Raw genomic sequence first — 19513 nt, forward strand, 5'->3', positions numbered from 1 at the left:
TCTGATCTGGTTGTGGTAGTCCGTCATGGCATCCCTGTTCGGTTGTCTTGGTGTTTCTCCAGTTCTTCTCCAGGCGTCTGACTTCTTGGAGAGCGGTGGTGAACCAGAAGGTTTTCCTGGGGTGTTGGCTGTCAGGGTTGCGTAGCGGGCGAGCTCGTCTGCGCAGTTAGAGAGCCAGGTGTGGAGTTCTCTGGCTGTGTCGTTTGCGTCGGGTGCCAAGGTGTGGGTGTCTCAGGTGAGGGTGGAGTTAAGTTGATCGTCTGTAACCTTGCTCCAGTTCCTTCGTGGTGGGCGTAGGGCTGGTTTGGGTGCCTTGGGTTTGTTGATGGCAAAGTGTACGCACTGGTGGTCGCGTTGTGTGGCTGAATTGGACCCTGTTTCCTGGCGTGAAGGTGGGGTCGAGGGTGTGTCCTGCTCTGTGGGTCGGTGTGTTGATGAGTTGTTTAAGTCCGATGCTGGCGAGGTTGTCAGGAAGGATAGTGGACTTGGGGTCGCTGGGGTTGTTGAGGTGGAAGTTCAGGTCTTTGAATTATCGGCCCTGACAATGAAGACATATTGAGACCCCACGTTCTTCAACATCTACATGGCCCCCTCACTACCATCAACAGAAAGCATGGACTCAGCATAGTAACCTATGCCGATGACACCCAGCTCATCCTCTCCCTCACCCAAGGAACCCGACATCACCAGACACAGCTTCAAGGAAGGAATGAAAGACATCACATCCTGGATGAGCAGCAACTGCCTGATGCTCAACTCGGAGAAAATGGAAGTCCTCATCCTCGGATCTACTCCCTCGCATGGGACAACACCTGGTGGCCCACCACCCTCAGCAACACTCCCACACCCATGGACCACACCCGCAACCTCGGCATCATACTCGACTCCTCCCTCACCATGACCCAACAGATCAACGCCGTTTGTTCCCCATGCTTCAATACCCACTGCATCTTCCGTAAGACCTTCAAATGGATGCCCCCCGAATCCAGAAAGGACTTCACCCATGCACTCATAACCAGCAGACTGGACTACGGGAACACCCTCTACGCCGGGATCAACAAATCTCTACTACGCAAACTCCAGACCGTCCAGAACACAACAGCCAGACTCATCCTCGGTATCCCACGACAAGACCACATCACCCAGCACCTGCAAGACCTTCATTGTCTCTCAGTCTAAAAGAGAGTGACCTTCAAGCTGCTCACCCATGCCTACAAATCGATCCACAACACCTCAATGAAAGAGTCTCCCTCTAGGCACCCAAGAGAAACCTCCGCCGGCCTCGCCCTGGCCGAAACCCCACGCATCTACAGAGCAAGAACGGGAGGAAGAGCCCTCTCCTACATATCGGCCAAGACCTGGAATGAACTCCCCCGCAGCATCAGACGATTCCCCACTTTGCATGCGTTCAGGAAGAGCCTCAAGACCTGGCTCTTTGGATGAGACAGAGCTGCACAAACCCCCTCCTTCTCCCCAGCGCCTTGAGACCCTCACAGGTGAGTAGTGTGCTTTACAAATCCCTATTGATTGATTGATTGAGAATCAAATTCTGTCGATATTTTAACACAGTTCTCTGAAAGAAGTAGAGCAGGATAGAGCGTATTTGGAAATGTGAATTCAATGCCTGAGACTCAGGTCTCAGGTGTGTTCTTCTGAAAGTAGCACCTTTATGCAGTGTTGATTGCTGCTACCTTGGTTTCTTCCTATTTCTTGCTGGCACATCCACACACTACCTGGCATGTGGCCCTTCCCTCTCTGCATCTTCCTCCTTTATATCACATTCTGATTCTTTCCTGCGCCTGGTCACATTCCCTGCAAGTCTGTGCCTCTTCAATCTACTATGCGCTATGCAGATTTCTCCTTTGTTCTGTGTGCTATGCAACTTCCTGCTTATCCCATGTGCTATACAACTTCCTGCTTTGTCCTGTGTGCTTTGCAACTTCCTGCTTTGTCCAGGGCGCTATGCAACTTCCTGCTTTGTCCGGTTTGCTATGAAACTTCCTCCTTTGTCCCATGCGCTATGCAACTTCCTGCTTTGTCCCTTAGCATGCCCTACTGGTTCCATCATTTCACTCCACTTCTTCCTTAATCTGCATGTCCTGCGTGTTCCTCCCCTTTCACCTGATCTCTCAGTCACCATGCCCTACTGGTTCCTCACCTTTCACTTTATCTCTCCCTTAATCTGCATTCCCTACTTGTTCCTCTCTTTTGACCCCATCTCTCTCTTAACCTGCATGCCCTACTGGTTCTTAAGCTTTCGTCTGATCTCTTCTTTAGTCAGCATGTCATACTGGTTCCTCTCCTTCATGATAAGCAGCTCCAGTTATTTCCTCTTTGCCCTGCTCCCTGCATCATCCTTCCAAGTCCATGCAGTTTCATGCTTGCTCCTTAGATACTGCAGGTTTCCCCATCAGCCGGCAGGGCAAAAGCACAGGAGCCAAGGCTTGGAATGTGGCAAAGCCTGAGACTTAGAGCCAGGTGGCATGCTTCCAGAAGAGCAATGTCAGAATGAAAACAACATCACAGGGCCTCACATTCAACATGCACTTGTAGCTTTAGCTGTATTGCATTAAATGCCCAGTGCACAGACAGTCTCAGAGAAGGGGGTGAGAATATCCAGGGATGTAATGCTGGCAGTGGCGGCTCCTCCGTCTAGCAGTGGAAATAAAGGAAAATACAATGATAATAACTCGTTGTTATTACCATTTTATTAGTACCTGGTGTGGCAGCTTTGCTGGGCGGGGCAGGGCTGCTCCGCTCTCAGAGCAGTGAGAGGAGTGCTGGGCACTCTGTAAGTGTGCATGACTGCTGGCATGCCCTTTCAGGCTGACCAAACAGTCATTCTCAATGTGCATGTTCTCCACCCAAGCTGCATGACAGCCTGGGTGGAAGACATGCCCAGGCTCCCATTCCCTGGCTGTGCATCGAACCACGGCACTCAGACCAATCACATTGCAGCATTGTGATTGGCCTAGGGGAGCCTGGGTGCTTCCTGTTCCAGCCTGAGTGGAGGGATAATGACGAGGGACGACGAGGAGAGACGCAGTGAGGAGATAAGATTTATTTTATTTTCTTTACCCCTACCCCCGTCCTCCGCCCTGACACCCCGGATCTGTGCCAGCCACCACTGAATGCTGGCAACAATCTATGGCTCTAGGGGCGGGGTAGGGCCAGAATGGGAACTAAAAACACCCATCACAAAAGTCTTAATAGCAGCCGCACGTTGGAGCAGGTTTTCCAGGCAATCTTTAGTGAGTCTTTGTTGTTGACCCTCCATGAAAAAAACAATAAAAAAAAACAGATCCCAAGCTATAGAATTTGTAGCACCATTTTTTTATATATTGGCTAAATAGCTTTATTTATTATAGAAGCTCTGACCAGGAACTAAAAAAATAACAATATTTCAGTGTGTCACAGTTGCAAGCAGCATCTTGTAGGTGTCTAAAAGAAAATTGTGAGCTTAGTACAAAGTACTGGGTGGATAGCCTGCAAAATCTTATGTGCCAATGAAGACACAGTGCTGCTGGATGTACTGCATTACAGTGACTTTCAAAATATATGTTTATATAGTGACAGTTTCCTGAATTGTAGAAATAGAAGCATTTACAAACAGACCTATACGCTTTCCACTTCCAGAAAATATAGATTATGTGATTTTCCCTAAATCTGGCTCGATAAGCCCCCTCTAACCTCTTACACTTTCAATTCAAGCGGTGCAAGTTACTTTCTCAAATTTTCCTTTTGAGCTTTATGTCACTCTAATGTAAGCTAGGGCGCTGCACAGAGATGCTGGCGATGCTGAGAAAGGGTTTCCGATCCCTTCTACTTTACCCACACCTCACAAACACTCAGATTTTATATATATTGATAACTGGGTTGCATTACGTAATCCCGAATGCGTTTAGCACGCATGCCTTTACAACGCCGGCATTAGAATGAGCGCGTTGGTAAGACTCGCTCGTTTGGCACCCATGTCATTACAACGACTTGCCTTAGGGGGATGCTGGACTTTGGAATAGTACCATTTACAATTCCAACTCCAGTCTGCACAACTTAACGAAAGGTGTTGGACTTAAATTCCAAAACCACTCCACCAATGCGCCCCCTAAAGCAAGTCATTATAACGACTTGTGTGCTAAACAAATGCGTGGTAACAACACTTTCATTCTATCGCCGCCGGTGTAAAGGGACAGCATGATTCTGGCTTCTTAATAAAGGATTGCTCCCCTCATATTTAGATATTAAGCCCACTTTCCGCTTGGCTAGCTTGAACTCATGTGGTAGTTTCATTTGTATGATAAAAAGAGGAGGGGTTGGAATATTCAGCTGCACTGAATTATGAACCTTTATAAGTAGTGAGGTTTCCTAGGGATATGTGATCTCTAGAGTAGTTATGAATACTTTTAATAATTCCTGGGGTGATTCTGAGAGTCTGAACCCCTTTTAAGATCCAGTGTAGAAGACTTGGGGCCCTTATATGTATAGGGCGCACTTTCCCTGTTTGCGCCCTGGCACACCTTAAAACCGACACGCCAGGCGCAAACAGGGAAAGTGCACCCTATTACATAGATTGCGCTGCCCCCACAGCCGCTGCGAACTCATGCTGCCCTGGGGGCAGCACAATCAAGTGAAATATGGAGCCGGTTTGAAGCAGCCGCTCCATGTTTGCAGTATCGATGGCAGAATTAAGCAACATGTCTGTGGTAGTCCATAGCCTTTCTTGAATTTTCTTGTTTTTTGTCCCCATTAAGATCTGGTCTCTCAGCACTTGCACATATGTTATGTGTTCATAATCACAGGTAGAGGCCAATTACCTCAAAGCAGACACATACACCTCTATGGACTCATGCGCACCCTGCTTCCTTGAGGAAAATGCTAACCGTTGCATGACAATGTTTTTTTCCCCATACCTAATACACATTTAGGTTCCCAAAATTTTCGACCCGCGGCTCCCTTCACCCATTGGCCATTGCCCACGGCTCCCCTCTTTTACTTTTTTTTGCAGGGTTGGGGGGGTGTAAGCCCGGCCTCGTTAGTACTTGCATTTTTCTCCCTGAAAATAATTGGTATGAAGCTGATGAAGGTATTATAATCATATACGCAGGGTGCTTTGTATTACTAAGGCGGTGCCTCTAATAAAATATTCCTAGTTATACTTCTTTGCCCATGCCTTTTTTAGAGTACCCTCTCAACATTTGTTATCACACTTACAGTGTTAGATAGCACCCGATGCATTTAGGCCCCATTGCCAAAGTGTTTCTGTGGTTGAAGAATATTTGCCTGCGCTTCCATTTCTACCCATGTCATACGTCCCAACACGCCTGTCTCAGCAGGTTGACTCACTATTTTTTAAATCACATTCAGCTTTATTTTTGCTGTCTCCTCCCTAAAATTGCCTCCAAATCAATTCAAGCCAAATAAATTCCTCTGATTTTTATTTTTTTAAACGTCCCTCTTTATTGCTTCCAAATGTTGGCATTATGCTGCATATGGTGTTTTAGTTCCCTGTGCCCAAGGAGAGAGCAGGCCTGTCTGGAAATGTGTGTGTGCTGAAAGAAATATGTACTGGATGTACCTATGGTTCAAGTGCAAGTGTCAATACTTACTAATACTTAGGTGCCGATCACGATCCTGTAAAAACCGGGTACGAACCGTCGGACGGAGCATATTCTCCGTCCAACGCGTACCCGGTCGTCAAAATATACAACCATGGAAATACGATTCGCACGGAAATACCATTTCCGTACGAATCGTACAAAACCCCGACCGACGAAAATCAACATACAAATGCGATCCGGGAAAGCGCCGACGTGACGTCGGGACGCACGCAGCCTGCCATTCACGAACCAGGAATTACGATTCGCGCCGACGTCATCCCGCACGGACAATATTTTCCGGCTGCCAAAAACTGCCGGTAAATCAGTACGACGCGAACAAGGAGTACCTGTACGCGACAGACAGACATGGACCCAAACCTACGTGTCATCCCGGCCCTCATAGCAGTCGACCTCCTCTACAGGTTCGGACGCAGACGCCGCAGAAGGTCAGAACAACTAAGGGAGGGGGGAAAGGGAGGGGGGTGGCAGGACCAGGGGCAGGCCACAAAACCCCCACCAAAGTCACACAGCACACATGCCCTGGACATACCTGACCCTCAGGCCCTGGTCACTACGAGGGGGTGGGGGCGTGTCCAGCAAAGCCAGCGACCGCCACAACGGAAGTGCTGGACGACGCGAACCGGCAACACAACAATACAGGTACGTCCCGTACCCACGCCTTAAGAGCGTGGGTACGAGTCGTACCACGCCCACACCTACGTCACCCCAACAATGGCGGGACGGCTCGTACCCACGTGGCAAAGGCCTGGGTACGGCCAGCACAAGCATTCCACAGCGTGGGTACGGATATGTACGACCGTACCCCCACCCACGTATGCATGGAGCGTACCCCCCACGCCAACAGTGTAAGTACGACCCGTACCCTCACCCGCGTATGCATGGAGCATACCCCCCACCCCAACAGTGTAAGTACGACCCGTACCCTCACCCGCGTATGCATGGAGCGTACCCCCATGCCAACAGTGTACGTACGACCCGTACCCTCACCTGCGGACGTATGGAGCGTACCCCCATGCCAACAGTGTATGTACGACCCGTACCCTCACCCGTGTATGCATGGAGGGTACCCCCCACCCCAACAGTGTAAGTACGACCCGTACCCCCACCCGCGTATGCATGGAGCGTACCCCAACCCCAACAGTGTAAGTACGACCCGTACCCCCACCTCGTATGCATGGAGCGTACCCCAACCCCAACAGTGTATGTACGTACCGTACCACCACCCCAACAGTGTAAGTACGACCCGTACCCCACCCGCGTACATATGGAGCGTACTCCCACCCCAACAGTGTAAGTACGAACCGTACCCCCATGGAGCGAACCCACACATGTGTATGTTCTAAGCGTACATATTGTTAAATAGGAGGGGTGTGTGCCTATCACTCCCAGCAGTGCCCAGACAGAGGAGGGGTGTGTGCAGAGTCCTCCCAGCAGTGCCCAGAGACAGGAGGGGTGTGTGCAGAGTCCTCCCAGCAGTGCCCAGAGACAGGAGGGGTGGGTGCCTATCACTCCCAGCAGTGCCCAGACACAGGAGGGGTGGGTGCAGAGTCCTCCCAGCAGTGCCCAGACACAGGAGGGGTGGGTGCAGAGTCCCCCCAGCAGTGCCCAGACGCAGGAGGGGTGGGTGCCTGTCACTCCCAGCAGTGCCCAGACACAGGAGGGGTGGGTGTAGAGTCCTCCCAGCAGTGCCCAGACGCAGGAGGGGTGGGTGCCTATCACTCCCAGCAGTGCCCAGACACAGGAGGGGTGGGTGCAGAGTGCTCCCAGCAGTGCCCAGACACAGGAGGGGTGGGTGCAGAGTCCCCCCAGCAGTGCCCAGACGCAGGAGGGGTGGGTGCCTATCACTCCCAGCAGTGCCCAGACACAGGAGGGGTGGGTGTAGAGTCCTCCCAGCAGTGCCCAGACGCAGGAGGGGTGGGTGCCTATCACTCCCAGCAGTGCCCAGACACAGGAGGGGTGGGTGTAGAGTCCTCCCAGCAGTGCCCAGACGCAGGAGGGGTGGGTGCCTATCACTCCCAGCAGTGCCCAGACACAGGAGGGGTGGGTGCAGAGTCTTCCCAGCAGTGCCCAGACACAGTAGGGGTGGGTGCAGAGTCCCCCCAGCAGTGCCCAGAGACAGGAGGGGTGTGTGCAGAGTCCTCCCAGCAGTGCCCAGAGACAGGAGGGGTATGTGCAGAGTCCTCCCAGCAGTGCCCAGAGACAGGAGGGGTGGGTGCCTATCACTCCCAGCAGTGCCCAGACACAGGAGGGGTGGGTGTAGAGTCCTCCCAGCAGTGCCCAGACAGAGGAGGGGTGTGTGCAGAGTCCTCCCAGCAGTGCCCAGAGACAGGAGGGGTATGTGCAGAGTCCTCCCAGCAGTGCCCAGAGACAGGAGGGGTGGGTGCCTATCACTCCCAGCAGTGCCCAGACACAGGAGGGGTGGGTGCAGAGTGCTCCCAGCAGTGCCCAGACACAGGAGGGGTGGGTGCAGAGTCCCCCCAGCAGTGCCCAGACGCAGGAGGGGTGGGTGCCTATCACTCCCAGCAGTGCCCAGACATAGGAGGGGTGGGTGTAGAGTCCTCCCAGCAGTGCCCAGACGCAGGAGGGGTGGGTGCCTATCACTCCCAGCAGTGCCCAGACACAGGAGGGGTGGGTGTAGAGTCCTCCCAGCAGTGCCCAGACGCAGGAGGGGTGGGTGCCTATCACTCCCAGCAGTGCCCAGACACAGGAGGGGTGGGTGCAGAGTCCTCCCAGCAGTGCCCAGACACAGGAGGGGTGGGTGCAGAGTCCCCCCAGCAGTGCCCAGACGCAGGAGGGGTGGGTGCCTATCACTCCCAGCAGTGCCCAGACACAGGAGGGGTGTGTGCAGAGTCCTCCCAGCAGTGCCCAGAGACAGGAGGGGTGTGTGCAGAGTCCTCCCAGCAGTGCCCAGAGACAGGAGGGGTGGGTGCCTATCACTGCCAGCAGTGCCCAGATGCAGGAGGGGTGGGTGCCTATCACTCCCAGCAGTGCCCAGACACAGGAGGGGTGGGTGTAGAGTCCTCCCAGCAGTGCCCAGACGCAGGAGGGGTGAGTGCCTATCACTCCCAGCAGTGCCCAGACACAGGAGGGGTGGGTGCAGAGTCCTCCCAGCAGTGCCCAGAGACAGGAGGGGTGTGTGCAGAGTCCTCCCAGCAGTGCCCAGAGACAGGAGGGGTGGGTGCCTATCACTCCCAGCAGTGCCCAGACACAGGAGGGGTGGGTGCAGAGTCCTCCCAGCAGTGCCCAGACACAGGAGGGGTGGGTGTAGAGTCCTCCCAGCAGTGCCCAGACACAGGAGGGGTGGGTGCAGAGTCCCCCCAGCAGTGCCCAGACACAGGAGGGGTGTGTGCAGAGTCCTCCCAGCAGTGCCCAGACACAGGAGGGGTGGGTGCAGAGTCCCCCCAGCAGTGCCCAGACGCAGGAGGGGTGGGTGCCTATCACTCCCAGCAGTGCCCAGAGACAGGAGGGGTGTGTGCAGAGTCCTCCCAGCAGTGCCCAGAGACAGGAGGGGTGGGTGCCTATCACTCCCAGCAGTGCCCAGACGCAGGAGGGGTGAGTGCCTATCACTCCCAGCAGTGCCCAGACACAGGAGGGGTGGGTGCAGAGTCCTCCCAGCATTGCCCATGGAAAAAAATAAGGGTGGAGTACCCACAGATCCAATTGCCACAATTGTCAGTCAGGTGCACAAAGACCCTGCAGTACATGTACCACATGTGTGCGAGGCTGGGAGTATACGCATGCATAGCGCCGAAAAGAAAACATGTCCACATGAAGTCATGTCAATAGTCCACATACACAAGTACAATGACTACCAAGGATGCCACGAATGATGCAGGTGGAGACATCGCTCAGCATGCATGTGCAAAGTTGAAGGAGTCCGTCACACACCCAGCTAATGTACACACAGCTCAGCGCTAAATGTTGGGAACACCCTGCAGGGAAGATGTCCGGGTACACAGAGAAAGGAATACACCTTGGGACAATTTCACCATGCTGTAACTGCTTACATGAACAGAGAAATCTAGCTAACACCGTGTGATGGCACACAGACACCAGGGCCCCCCCTATGACCAGCACACTACTACATTTCCCACACACCCAACACATGAACACCACCCAAAACCATGTAGCAGCCCCACCAACAGCAATACAAGCAAAGCAGTAGTGTTCCAAGAGGAAAAAAATAAATTGCTTTATTCAGCATGAACCAAAAAAGTCTTGTTTGTAGGAAGTTCAATATTTACAAAGCCCATAGGGCAGTCCAGAAGTCACAGCTGGATGAAGGACACAGTGGGATACGTGTCCCCTAGCTTGCCTGCACAGTTAGATTCCGTTGTCTTCCACAGGGGTGAGGGCATCATGTGGGGGGGAAGAACCAGGCACCGCAGGGACAGGAGGGCGAAGGGTAGGCGTCGTGGGTGCAGGGATGGAGGACTCCACCACAGGGGGTGGGGCAGGGCCAAAGGCGGAGGCCAGGATCCCGCTGCACACCTTAGCAAGGTCCTCCAGGGAATCCCCTGCACCCGAAGGAACCACAGGCCCCAAGGAGGGGGGGGGTCAGAGGGATGGGTCGCAGCGCCACTGGGGGAGGGTGTAGACAGGGGGGGGGGGGAATCAACCACCCTGACCGGGGACTCCCTTGACCGCTTGCGGGGTGGTGTCACTGTGGGGCTCAGGGACAGAGCGGCCATGAAGGAGTCTTTGTGTGATATGTGGCCAGGAGAGCTGAGGGGAGGGGATTTGGAGGGAGTGGATTGGGTGGAATGCGGACTCCCACTCTGGCTGCGTGTCTTACGTTTGCCCCCCGACCCAGTGGGTGTGCCTACTTCACCCTGTGTGTGCATGCCAGGAGGTGTGCGTATGACCTTCCCTGCTGGTGTGGTGCCTGTGTCTGTTGTGGTGTGTGCATGCGTACGTCTGGGTGTACGTGGGACAGGCATGGGAGTGGGAAGTGTGGATGGGGCAGGGGTAGGGGGTGGGACGTAGCGCTGCAGGAGACCCACTGCTGCAGTCAGTGTCGAGTCTATCGACCTCAGCAACTGCCGTTGGTCAGCCTGCGATGAAAAAATGCCCTCCAAGTATGCCTCCATGTTGTGCAGCACTTGGCTGTGGCCATGGAGGACATTAAGGATCGCAGCCTGACCAACCTGCAACTGCCGCTGGATGTCCACAGACTCGGCATTGGCGGCAGCAGTGGAGACAGGGGCAGGGGGTGTGGTGCCTGGCAGGAAGGAGACATGTGGTGACCGTGGACGTTGGGAAGGGACACGAGCAAGTGGGAGGCGGCTGATGGCAATGGAGGGGGCGGGGTGCGATGTTGTGCCACTGTCAGCTGGTGGTGCAGCCTCCGCCCACTCGGAGAGATCATCCTCGGACCCGTCCGCTTCATATTCGGTGGTGCCAGTGGACAGGTCCTCGGCCTCACTCTCCTCCGCCTCTGTACCACTCAATGTGCCAGCCACGATGTCAACGCTGACACTGGTGCTCGGTCCCTCCGCTCCGTCTGTGCTCATGTCTCCCTCCGTGTCCCCCGACGATGCTGTGGGCAAGGTGAAGAGACAGCAATTAATCACATACCTGTATACATATGTCACATGAGTCCAATCTACGTAGGTTACAGTGCATAGCCTGAAAAGTAAGATCAGTAACATCTACAAAACAAGGTACAGATGTAGGGCATGCAACACACAGTTGGTTGACCCACCATGTCAATGAAAATCCATGGAGAGCATGACACAATAGCAAATGACATGAAATGGAGTTTGACAGAGGAGCCAGGCCCTGGGGACAATCCAGCACTGCATCTGCACCACACAGCGTTGCCGACAATAGGGATGAGGAGGGACCAAATCCATGAGCTTGAGGCACATGCTGCATAGGTAATACTGAAAACATTCCCAACATGACTGGCTCACTGCACCTTGAGTGTATGTCCAGTCAAACAACACACACTGGCCAGAACTAGCAAGGAGATTTCAGGTTTTGACATGTAGGCTTTCCCCGCACCAACCACCCCCTACATGAGACAATCTGTTGAGACACAGGTGGCACGTACACCTCTTAGTCTGGGTGAAATACACAGGGGATGCATAAATGCAAGATTGGATGCCAAATACCGAAAGTGCGCCTGTCCAAATAATCATATACAAATGGCCAGCATCAGATTATTGTAACAAGACACACAGGCACTGGCCACTGTGACTATGAACAAGGAAAATCAGGTCAGGCTGTACAGTGGACACTTGTACTACATTTCACGTCAATATACATGGTGCCAGGGGACAATGGCACAGAGCACAACCTATGCTGTAGACACTGAGAGTGTCCACGTTTTGTGATGACACACATGACACCTCGGAAAATATGCCCCAGGGGACAGTAGTGGCAACACAGCTCCATGGTCCTGAATGGGAATGACTGCAACACACGCCACCATCCCTGCACTATGCGTATCGCACACTCATGCACATCATGTCATAGGCCACAACATAGGACATGCGCACTGTAAGGCATGACACGTGTTGTGAGACTAACTCCCATGTCTGGACTCAGCATCAGTGCCAACTGACATGGAACCCACATGTACTGAACTGGACAGGGCACAGGCAAGGTCCCAAAACCGGTTACACACCACCCCCACACATGATGCTACAGGCATAGTTCACGTGGAGAAAGTGCCAGCCTAGATAACCTTGTGAAGGTGTGACTACACACAGACCAGGGAACACATTGCAAGGAGGGGAAGGGAGGCAGGAGAGCACAGTGGGTAACTGGATCTGCACAGCACCTTTAAACCCTGGCAGTGTATCCATGCAACTGTGCACTTACAAATACGGGTGAAACACAACAAGCACACATATACCTACCCCCTTCCTGCTGCTGCATCTCCTGTAAGCGCCTCTCCAAGTCTGGAAAGACCACCGGCAGCACACGCTTGTGGATGTGGGTCAGTCGGCGGCGCCCGTGGTTCTTATGAAATGAAATGAAATGAAAAAAGATTTCTAAAGCGCATGGCTGCCCTTGAGCGTCCCAGCGCTAACAATATACTGAGCCGCTACCCCAAGACACAGAGAGAGACCTACAGAGGGAAAAGATAAGTCTTCAATGCTTTACGGAATTTTGCCAAGTTGAGTTCTTTACGCAAAGCCATCGGTAGAGCATTCCATAGTTGACCTGCATTAATGGAAAACCGACGTCCACCCGATTTCACCTTTTTTGCTCTAGGTATCATTACCAGATTCCCATCTTCAGAGCGAAGGGCTCGCGTAGGTTTGTAAGAGTGGACCAAATCTCTTAGAATGGGGGGACCCGATCCTTGTAAGGCTTTGAACACTATACAGAGAGATTTAAATTTAATGCGCGCTCTAATTGGTAGCCAGTGCAAGGCCTTCAAGGCAGGCCGAGCTGAAGAGCTTTGGCAGTACCAGTGAGCATCCGTGCAGCTGCATTCTGTGCTCTTTGGAGAACATTCAGTGTGGATTCAGGTGCCGCCAGGAAAAGGGCATTGCTATAGTCAAGCCTGGAGAGCACCAATCCCTGGACCAATAGTCTCCTGGAATTATCAGGGAGAAGCGACAGGACTTTTCGGGCTGACCGGAGCAGCCCATAATACGTCCCTGCCACTCATTTGGCTTGAGTGATCATAGACAGCTCAGGTTCCAGCCATACCCCAAGACTTTTTATGGCGCCTTTAGGGGCTGGGGGGACGCCCAGACTGGCCGGCCACATACATTTGGGCAGTGATGAGCATAGATTGCCAAGGAGCATTAGCTCCGTTTTCGTCCCATTCAGTTTTAGCCGGGAGTCCGACATCCATGCCATGATGTTGGTAAGGCAAGCAGCAAACTTCGCCCCCTGGCTTTCCGACAGGGACAAAGAAACAATCAGTTGAGTGTCATCTGCATAGGTTGCCATTGTCACCCCAAAGGGGGCCACCACCTCCTCCAGTGGGGCCATGTAGACGTTAAAAAGCGTCGGGCTCAATGAAGAGCCCTGCGGGACTCCACACAGGAGGGGGGTAGGCAAAGATCTAAAATCGCCATCGCAGACCTGATAGGAACGATCACTCAGATATGACTGAAGCCACTGGAGGGCCGACCCTCCTATTCCCATCTTTCCCAGACGGTGGATCAAGATATTATGGTCCACCGTGTCGAAAGCAGCGCTTAGATCCAGGAGGACCATTGCAGCGGATCCTCCCGAATCTAAGATGCATCTGCCTTCTTCGACCATTGCTATCAAAGCCGAGTCGGTTCCCTGACCTGGTCGAAAGCCAGTCTGCGTCTGACCTAGTAAGTTATTAGCTTCTAGGAAGCAGGAGAGTGAAGGACTGGGTTTTCTTAAGACCCAGCGGTGCCAGGGGACAACACCTGAAACCTTCGTGGGTTACCTGTTCTGGCGTACAAGACACAGAGACACGGGACACTTCCAGCGACGTCAGAGATCAGCGTTTATTTACTGCAGGGATACAGAAGTCACAAGAAGTACACAGCGTGTAGGTTCTCGGAGACTGCTTCAAATTCGTAGAAGTGGGTCGCTCCTTTTATACACGTTTTTGCCATAGCGCAGTATGGCGAACAAAGGTTACAACTCAGTTCCCATAATAAACTTCAAAAAGGGTCGCGTTCATGTTTCAGGAGGCCGGAACATAATTACAACAGTCTTGCCGGTTCCCAACTGTAAAAACATATCCCCTCCGCAATAAACACATAAAGAGGAAGGACGGAAAACAGGATACGAGGAAAGGATGAGGATGCACAACAGGTTAGAAAAGAGTGTTAGAGGCAATAAAGGAAACTCGAGAGAGGGATCAAAGACCTCGCGTCTAATGTATGCGTGACTGAAACAATAGACCGGAGCGGCAAGATGAGCCTCGAGCGGGGCCATCTGCCTTACTCGTGTCATTCCCCTCGTCATAAAAGTCACCTCAAAGAAACACGTGTCCTTCATACTATCTTGAAAGTCCCAGGGTCACGAAACGGACAAAAGCCCGTTCGCTGGCTACTTGAGGGCAAGAAACAAAATGGACGCTGTATCTAAAATGGAACCCGAGGGTTCGAATGAACGAACACAAAAATGAGACGAACCGTACAAGGCTGCATAGCGAAACTTCGCACACCCACTGTACTCGTCATTTGCGGTTCATAGATACCACACTCGTCCATATTCGTCACCACTCAAAAGTGCCGTCCCGTCTCACACGGAACCTCAGACGCTCCTTTTGCCCTCATGTAGGCAAGCACTAGTCTAGATCAGAATCTATATCGATATTCATCAGATCGTTCAGATGCTGCTGGAACATCATTCTATCCATCAATGTCTCCTTGGTAACAGATGGCCGCCTTATACACGTCGCAGCACATTGGCCACATAAGGCAGGACCACACTGAACACAAAGACAACACGTGAACAGAAACGCTACAACAGCCCCTACAATCATCAGAATACTCCAACCCCAAGTTGACATCAGGCCCCAAAACCATCCTAGAAGCGTCCAATTACCTTCGTCCACGTGTATGGACTCGGAAATCTTATGCAACTGCGAGATGGCTTGATATACAGTCGGAGCATTGTCAGGGATGAAAATGCAACAACTCGAATGGATAATTTTACACACACCCCCTCGATCTGCAAGAACAACGTCTAGAACCATACGGTTCTGCAACGTCATGAGTCTATCCGCCTGTAGTTCCGCTGTTAGATTACCAAGGGCGTTTGCAGTAATATTAGCGGTTGATTCCACCACACGGGTCAACTGTCTTAGGTTCCTACTATTAACCATAGGTCCCCAAAACGGCAGGAAACCCTTAAAGAAGTCTCCCGCTTCTTGACCGGCAGTATCCTCTTTGCTAATTACGCCTCTCACGACTCTGGTTTTGTGATAGTCAGAAGCAACTGTGAAGGTCGGAGGTAAGAGATTTGCGATATAACAGGTACCCGAAAAGTCGCGGGGCAACCATGTATATGCGCGCTCATAACACACAAAATAGGTGCCCTTGGCGGTCAGAAAAACAGGGGAGGAGAGCATCGGTAGGACATATGTTTCAGTGCAAGCACTGTTCCCAAGTTGTGCTCTCGGATTTCGACCCAAACCTTGCAAACAGAAATTACCAAGGTGCGGTACAATCCATATAGGGGACGAGCTCTTCAACTGTCTATCCCCCACTGACGTACCATACTCAGCCTCACTCAGATCCTTATAAGCCTGTACTTCTTCGTCTGGAATGAGTGATGCATCGAAAACATCTCTGTCCAGATCTGCTATGGCTATCGCCAGAGGCTTGTGGTACGGACCAGGACCGGACTTGACAGATCGTGGCTCTCGACTAGGGTAAGAGTCTAGTGCACTGCGAAACATGGTTTGGAATGCTCGAGCTGAACCCTGGGAACTGTATGGAAGGACCAAGTACGGAATACCCCTATCCATGGTGTGTGGCATTAACCCACATACCCAACAATTTGTAGTATTCACCACTAACTGATGCTGATGTAGGAGTTGGACAAAAGAATTATTCCTGAATTCCGCACGTCTAACCTGTTCGTGTTGAGGCAAAGGATGAAAAGAATGTGGGGAAACAGTAGTGCGGGAACTTAGGTTAGGAGAAAAGGTAGGCGAAACAGAAGGCAAGAATTTCGATACCCCAAAATACACTCCGCCCACCAATAACATAGATACAGTTAGGAATAACAAAAACACCTGAAACAGAAAACATTTTGTTCGCACGACCCTCCATAATTCTGATCTCTGTGCCAACACCCTTTCTTCTTCCACCAGCTTAAAGAATGCCATCCTCTACAAACCGTCCGTGACGTTCTTGACGCACTTTGTTCTGAGCAGCGATTATCAATCCCCAGGAGTTCCCAGGAATCGACAAAAGTAACCAACCTAGCGTCAGGAACCTGCTAAACAGAAAGAAGTACCCGCACGGCCCTACGGTAACCCGGATGGAGAGGTTCAGATTTATTACAAGTCTCTTAGCAGTGGAAAGCACGAAAAACTTAAAAAGAAAGGATGTAATTGTTCATAACATTCATAACGTCAAAACCACTATACTATCAGTTTTTATTAGTCTTTGAAGTCCTTGAACGAAGAAAGTATCGACTTCTTCCAGGTTGAGTTTGTTCTACGAACAATTGTTCAGATGGCGCAGCAGCGTTCAATGAAGCAGATGACGAGTCAGACCTTGGGTTTTCTGCTACTGATGACTCCACTTGTGGATATGGCAATGACGAATCCTCCACAAGTTGAGCGTCGCTGAATGGCACGAAACGCGAGGGAGTCTCAGTCTCTTCGGCCGAGATCCCAGTTCTCACCCAACCGTCAGTTGGTAAGGGGATCGGTACCTTCTTTGTATGACTGGCGTGGACCCAATTCTTCCGGCCCTCCAGTCGAACTGCTGTCCTCGTCGTCAACAAGACTAAGTGAGGTCCAACAAATCTTGGCTCCAAGTTACGCTTCCGACCGAAATTTCGGGTGACTACCCAGTCACCTGGCCGGAGCTGATGTCCAGGACCCTCTGTCTGCGCCGGTAGAGCTTCAAAGACCTGTTGATGAATTAATCGTAGTTTAGTGGTCAAATCATACAAATAATCGATCAACATTGGATATTCAAGACTATCAAAAGCCCTAGGTCTCGGGACTCCCCAAATATTTGCAGGGCGACCGAACACAATCTCATATGGGCTGAGCCCTACTCGAGAGTGTACCGTCGCTCTGGTCGATAGGAGAGCCAGAGGCAAGGCATCAGGCCATGACAGACCAGTCGAAGCCTGGATCTTAGCAAGTTTCAGCTTCAGGGTACCATTGTACCCTTCAACCAAACCCGCTGCCTGAGGATGGTTGGCACTGTGGAATTTCTGCTTTATTCCAAGGCCCTTACACACACTCTGCATCACACTACCCACAAACTCACTTCCATTATCCGACCACACAATCCGCGGCATTCCATACCTAGGGAAATATTCCTTCAGCAAGATTTTCGCTGTGGACAGGGCAGTATTATCCTTAAGAGGATAGGCCTCGATCCATCTGGAGAACGCGCAAACCACAACCAAAACATACTTCAGGTTATTGCATCTCTCCATATGGATAAAGTCTAGCTGGATAACCTCAAAGGGACAGGCAGGAGGAGCAAAATGACCAGGTGGAGTGGGGGTGCCTTTTCCAGGATTGTGCATCAAACACACCATACAATTCTTAACCACTCGTTCGGCACATTTAGCAATACCATCATTCCTCCACACAGGGGACAAGAACTTGCATATTCCTTTCGCACTGATATGTGACAAACCATGAGCCATCGTCACAACAGCTAACACGTATGCATCTGGAAGCATCCATCTCTGACATTCCGTCAGATCAACCCAACATCCATGCATATCCAATTTCCCTGTACTTTCTTTCCACTTGGTCTTTTCAGCTTCAGTAGCTCCATTCTGAATTTCTTTCACACTCTCGACAGTATTTTCACACATACCAGTCTCTTCCGGCCATCTCACCGAACTCGTAACGTACATTCGAGTCGCAAGATTCTTAGCCGTTTTTTTAGCAATCTCATCCGCAAATGCATTACCACGACCAACATCATCCGTCACTTTCCGGTGCGCACTACATTTGACGATCGCCACTTGTTTAGGCAATGTAAGTGCATCCAAAAGATCATTCACTAGTTGCCCGTGTTGAATCTTCGTACCATGCGATGTCATAAATCCTCTCTCTCTCCACAATCTTCCAAAGTTGTGCGCAACACCAAATGCATACTGACTATCGGTAAACACATTCACACGCTTTCCTTTTGACAGAACACACGCTCTCGTTAATGCAATTAATTCTGCCGCTTGTGCTGAATTCTGGTTCAATCTCGCAGTTTCCACGACCGTGCTCAATGTCACCACAGCATACGCAGTTGTCACATCGCCATTCGGCAACTTGAAACAAGAGCCATCCACATACAAAGTACCATCGGGATCCGACAAGGGAGTGTTTTTCAGGTCCACACGACCTTTTGTTTCTTCCTCAGTTCGTAAATAACAGTCATGGGGCAACACGTTATCTGATTCTATATTAATCGGCAACAATGTCGCCGGATTCAATACGTTACAGCGCTTAATCTGAATATGACTTGCCAAAAGGGTAAGCTCATACCCAGACAACCGTGCACTCGTTAGATGTTGAGTCTTTGTCCGATTCAAGAGCGTATCGACTGCATGCGGAACCATTACTATGAGCATATTGTCCATGACCAAACCTGCGGATTGTCGAATAGACGCCGCAGCTGCCGCCGTCGCCCTCAAACAACTTGGCAACGCTCTAGCTACCGGGTCTAAGGTCGAGGAAAAATATGCACACGGACGCTGCTTATCACCAAATTGTTGCGTTAGGACACTCAACGCACAACCGTCCCTCTCATGGACGTATAATGTGAAAGGCTTACTGTAATCTGGAGTACCTAACACAGGAGCCGAACACAGTGCATCACGTAGTTCAGAAAAACTTTTCTGACATTCCTCCGTCCAAGGCAAAGGAGTCGAAACGTCCTTGCACGTAAGAGCTACCAATGGTTTCGCTAACAGTGAAAAATTCGGGATCCACTGTCTGCAGTACGACGTGATACCTAAAAAGGCACGCACATCTCTCTGAGTTGTCGGCACAGTCATTCGAGCAATTGCTGCAATTCTTTCAGGGGTCAACCTTCTTCCCGCCTTTGACAATAAGTGACCGAGGTAGGTTACTTCTTGACAACAATATTGTAGTTTAGAAGGTGACACTTTATGATGCAAGTCGCAAAGATGCTGTAACAAAGACACTGTAGCGACTTTACAGAGCTGTTCAGTGTCAGCAGCAATTAACAGATCATCAACGTACTGAATCAAGGCTGCACCAGCCGGTAACACAA

Source organism: Triturus cristatus, chromosome 7 (assembly GCF_964204655.1).
Source record: "Triturus cristatus chromosome 7, aTriCri1.1, whole genome shotgun sequence".
Lineage (NCBI taxonomy): Eukaryota > Metazoa > Chordata > Amphibia > Caudata > Salamandridae > Triturus > Triturus cristatus.